Raw genomic sequence first — 6,000 nt, 5'->3', positions numbered from 1 at the left:
TGGTTCTTATGGTGCGGGAGTCTGGGACCAGAGGGCACATTGTGAAGTAGGTTCATATTGGCCAGCACAACATTGTGGGCTAGAGGACTTGTATTGTGCTTTACTGTTCTGTTTTATGTTCTATGTTCATTGTAGTTTAAGTACAGGAATTGAGCAATGTGTCATTTGGGTAAATTTGTTATGATATTACCCACTTCCGGCCTAATAAAAAGTCAATTGAATCCATTTTAACATGCACTACCTTAATTAATGACTTTTTTTTTACTGAGTGCAGGTAGATTTTATACCATTATGGAGTGTTGCAATACATATGGTATGATTGGCATATAGTGTAACTCATATATAGTGTAACTGGTATATAGTATAACTGGTCCATGGTATTGTGCTGTACAGCATCTTTTCCATTTTGCTTTATCTCATTTTATTTTATCCTTACTTTGTTTTACTTCATTCCCTTTTATTTTACCCTTTCAATTTTACTTTATCAACAATTGATAGTATGTTATTGATAATGCACTAGCTTACTCACGGATTGGGATAATTGGTGCAATGCGTAATTTTTAAGACACTTTTCCAGACAGTGTTAGATAAGTTTCACAGAGTAAAGCAATTTGTATTTAAAGTTCATTTAATTATATCCTGAGAGTCAAGACTTTTTCACACTTGCGTTAAAAATGCTTCTGCATTTTTAAACTACAATTGCTTTCCATTTCAAGATCAAAAGGAAGCACCATGGGTTTATTATAATTTTCATCAAACTCAGCATGGAAATTAATTGACAGGAATGCCAACTGGTGATTCAGTCACCGCAAGTGACTGCATGAAGTGGAGTGTGAATTGAGCACATCTGCCAGTCAGAACACAGCTTCTTGCACAGCAGAGCAAAGCACTGAATAAAACAACTCAGGGCTTCAGAATTTTCTTCCATCCACAGACCCTGTGCAAGCTGCATGGTTATGAAGACGTTTCGGTGGTGTGAGTGGCTGGTGAATAAATACAGGAGATAAAACTAGGTAGATGATAAAAATGGTCTTGATCTTTAAGTCTGTGAACCCGATGTGACTTCACAATTTTTATATTCTTCAATTTTTGCTAATTGTATTTTACAGGTAAATATTTGCAGGGTACCAGAAGACTCAATATTCATGTCCTTGAATCTTGCTATTATTGTTTATTTCTAAGTACCTGCTTAGATCTAACTTCATGTCTTTCAAGTATTTTCTTTTGCTTAATTCTGTAATTTTTCTTTCAAACTTTACTTGACAGATATCTATTGACCTATAGTGTCTCAATTGATAGTACACTCTGTTCTGGATTTCACCTCCACAAATAACAGGTTTATAACTTAACTTCAAATGCAGGACTGCACTGCATTGCTGAAGGAATGGTGCACAATATAAAGCAATAGCATGAAGATCAACTCATTCCATTTGCCACATCTTCCCCTTTTGATAATCTATGTGAATACTGAATGTGGACATTTTGTCCAGATGAGTATGAATCATTAGTTTCCCTATTAATATCTTAAAAGCACCGATTAACTGGTCATTCATTAAGATGCTACAGCTGTGATGTTGGTACAGAAAATCGATTGCATTTGCCTGAAGAATTGTAAATTATAGTATATAGGAAGTTTTCTGAGATGTAATTTGTGAACGTAACTACATTTGTCTGAATTTATTAATGCACAAATTAAATTGTACAAAAAAGCCATACACTGTTCATTCTATTCTGTACTCTAGTTGTGATTAGTAGTAATAAAACTTCCAAAGTGCTTCTTATTAACTTGTTATTTTGATAAAACTTAAGAGTCCCAACAGTGAAGTAAAATTCAGCGCCTGCTTTGTTAACCTCATTCAGCTATTACAGTCTTTATTCCTCTCTGTAGACCTGCTGAGTTCCTCCAGCATTTTGTGTTTGTTACTCAGATACTACTGGCCAATTTTTTTGTGCAAAGCACAAGTGGATCTTTTATTTGTGCCAACCAAAGCATGACATTGAAAATGCCATTGAGATGTTTTAGGAAAGTCTGGACTCCCATCCTAGCAAAAACACAAAATGTTCTGTTCTCATGCAGCACTCAATTGTATTTGAACTGGTACGGTGTGGGGAAGTTGAGAATTTTTGGAATCTTGTGTTTCTGCTTATTTTTCCCAAATAGATAAAGAATGAAGCCAAAACCTGAGCAGAGGTCAAGAACCTTTTCTGAGAGACCATTCCAAATATCCAACACTGAAGCATGATAATAAAGATTCCTTATTCTTTGAGGGTTAATACATTTCTTCACAGGCAAAGTCCTCCTCAGCATTGAATAGATTTACAAGGAGCACTGCTACAGAAAACAGCATCCATCATCGAGGACCCCCACCTTCCAGGCCATGCCCTCTTCTCACTACTACCACTGGGCAGGAGCTACAAAAGACCTGGGTCGCACAGCACCAGGACTGGGAACAAGCACCAGGCTCCTGAGCCAACATGGATAACTTCAATCACCTCAGCTCTGCACAGGCTCACTTTCCAGACTCTGTTCTCAGAATTATTATTTACATTTGATTTGCACAGTTTGTCTTTTCCACACTGGTTGCTTATCAATCTTTGTTTACAAATAGTTTTTCATAAATTCTTTTGTATTTCTTTATTTTCTTGTAAATACCTGCAAGAAAATAAATGTATAGGTAGAACATGGTGACATTCGTACTTTGATACTAAATTTATTTGACTTTGATTTTGCGGAGGACTTTTTAGATATACTGACATGAGACATACATAATATATAAATGCTCATAACAATGCCTGGATAAATTAAATAAGCATGCCTTTGGAAATTCACAGTGGGATAAAACTTCTGACCATTGACAAGTCAGGTCACTCACTGATCAGGAAAATGCAGCTGCTGGACTTCAAGGTCAAAGTGACTTGTTCATTCTTCACAGGAGCTACCAAAAGAGAAAGCAGAATTCACACTGTTTAATATCGCATTCACAGACTGCCGCCTCAGGCAATTTTGCATTCCTTCAGCAACACACTGGAGACCTATCCTGCTAACTGTCAAGATTTACCTTTGCATTACCTTCAGTTCTGGAAGGCTGAGTGAAAAGAGACCTCGAACTGAGTAAGACCTGGAAAGGAAGAAGATCTCTTTCTCAGACTATGTCAGGAGGTTGGGTGAGGCAAAACAAGAGAGGCTTTCTGAAATAGAATGATAGCCTGGCATTGGGACAGGACAAAAATGCATCTGAGTTTTGGTCTCAACATGGAGAAATATTTACCTGACAGAAGGCTGTATTTTTTTTTAAATAATATTTAAATATATCCTTCCACATGATTGATCTTAAAAACCAGGGTGTTGTTTCTTGGCTGTGTACTTATTTGAGTTGGCATTGATGTTGAGGGGTCTCTCCAAGAGATCAAATATCTCCAAGGATTTTTCTGTCAACTACATGTCATGGCCAAGCACTGCATGTCAACAGTGCAGCTGGGGCTGATTATATGACCTCCATCTACACCCATGACAAATGGTTGGCATGGAACTTACTGGAGATCCAATTTGCCAAACTCATAAGGGTAGGTGAGCAAGAGAAAAAAGAAACTTCTATACTTCTATCACACATAAAGGCTATTCTCCCTCTCCCTCTCCCTCTCCCCCCCTCTCTCTCTCTCATACACACACACACACACACACACACACGTACGGGACAATGTTACCTGCAGGTGTTCGATTGTACATTTACGGATCTCGCACAACACTTATCTGAGGAATTAAGGGAAATTCAACTGAAATGGAGAAGACTTCTTTCCCCTTTGGATGCAGAGGTCAATAGCCACAGAATCGTTGGCTTAAACTTTTTACTGTTTTCTTTTGGATGGCCCTGAAATGAGTCTGGATACCTGATAGAGAGTATCCTAGCATTCTAGCAGGTACGACAATAACTGTGAATTGCATTGAACAAGTAGATGGTCAAAGATACTTTTATGTCCAATGAGAATCCATAATCATTTGCAATGTTCTTTTACTATTTTCCAAATTACAGCAACCATATGGAGTGAGGTTCTTTCTAATTGAACAGATGCGTTCTTATATAAGTTGGACCTGTAGAGGCTATTACCTCAGAAGAGACTGCTTACGATTAGTAACAAGTTTCTCTTGCTGAGCTTCATATTAAGCAAAGGGATTTTGAAGTATGAAATCACATTTTCTTGCTGTGGGTTCCAAGAACTTCAAATTCCAAAATCATCTTTGAAGTTGCGAGGATGGAAAATTTGACAAACCCCACAGGCACAAACCTGCAGAGAGGATGCTGCATTTTCTTTGTATGAGATTGTTCCTTCGTCCTCCAGCAGCTTGGTTTCACACATCTGCTTCCCAAGTGCACCATCAGCTATACACTGATGTGCTCCTGAATTATTTTCAGCAGCTCGCAGAGCAAAACTAGTGATATATTATGCATTTCTGCTTGGTTCAAGTTCAGGTTCTGAAATAACGAAACACACCAACACAAAATAGGAAATTCTTCAAGATTCTTGATTTTAAAATGGACTGCATCCGGGGTGTGTGTGTGTGTGTGTGTGTGTGTGTGTGTGTGTGTGTGTGTGTGTGTGTGTGTGTGTGTGTGGTGTGTGTGTGTGTGTATGATGTGTGTGTGTGTGGTGTGTGGGTGTGTGGTGTGTGTGTGTGGTGTGTGGGTGTGTGTGTGTGGTGTGTGTATGATTGTGTGTGTGTGTGTGTATGATTGTGTGTGTGTGTGTGTATGTGTGTGTGTGTGTGTGTGTGTGTGTGTGTGTGTGTATGATTGTGTGTGTGTGTGTGTGTGTGTGTGTGTGTGTGTGTGTGGGTGTAGGTGTGTGTGTGTGTGTGGGTGTAGGTGTGTGTGTGTGTGTGTGTGTGTGTAGCTTTCCTTTCTAACAGACATCTTTTATTTCTTGCTTATGTTCATTATGCAGCTATATTCCCCAGATCTTGAAAAACATTAAATATTCTTTAATTTTGTACTAATATGCCAAGTATGCTAACTGCGACCCTGACTGTTTTGTTGGCTGCCAGGAACAATTTCATTGTTTGTGGAGGATGTAGATTTCTGTCAGAAACCTTCTTCAGTTCCAATTTCTATCTTGTTCTATATAAGCAGAGTATTGGCATTGGGCAAATGTTTGCATGGTGAAATACTAGAGGGGGGTCGGCTCCTGCTAATTATAACACCATTTATGGGATGTCTCAATGTCATGCTAAAAGAGTTTTGTTTGCAATATTGTAATGGTGAATGGTTTTGGTGAACTGTGCCAGTATCATGCAGGTGGTGTCCGATGGTGAAGCCAGGCTCATGCTGTGTGCTTTACTTTTTCTGCATTTGAAAAGAAACGTTACCACAAAGCAATCTGACAGAGTCCAGAAGAAATATAATTGGTGCCATAATGGAGTCATCAAAAAGTAAACTGCAGAGCATAGCTGCCGACTTAGTAAAACCACTATTGTAAACTGTGCTAAGCATCCAGTGAATTTCCTGGAAAAATGTAACAAGGGCTTTGTTACACTCACGGGATGACACAGTCCAAGGGAAACCTGAAAGATGGGTAAGATTAGGAAATGTATTCTTGGAAATTGGATCCAGTTGCAATTGCTATTTAACCACCGTGCATGATGAATCATGCTGGTGACAGTTTCTGAGATGAAAATGACCCAGGCACTTCCAGGCATGATTTACCTGAGCATGTCTGATATTCCTCTCTTCAGAGAGTTGAACCCAGTGGTACAGTCTGGTTTACAGTGCTCTTTTCTGAGTTTACTGACAGGCAGTCGTTTTTAAAAATTTGACCAAGACTTACTTTAATAAGTCAATTAAAAAAAAGAGCAAGTATAACAGCAAGCTGACAGAGATTCAAAATAAAAGGCCCCCACTAGCACTTTTAAGTTTTATTTCCACGGTATCTACCCGACTTAGTTATCTGTTCATTGTCCACAAACATCTGATAATGATGTCAACATCTGATAATGATGTCAACATC

The sequence above is a fragment of the Mobula birostris genome, chromosome 14, assembly GCF_030028105.1.
Source record: "Mobula birostris isolate sMobBir1 chromosome 14, sMobBir1.hap1, whole genome shotgun sequence".
Classification (NCBI taxonomy): Eukaryota; Metazoa; Chordata; class Chondrichthyes; order Myliobatiformes; family Myliobatidae; genus Mobula; species Mobula birostris.
The sequence above is the reverse complement of the archived record's forward strand: the minus strand, read 5'-3'. Positions refer to the sequence as shown.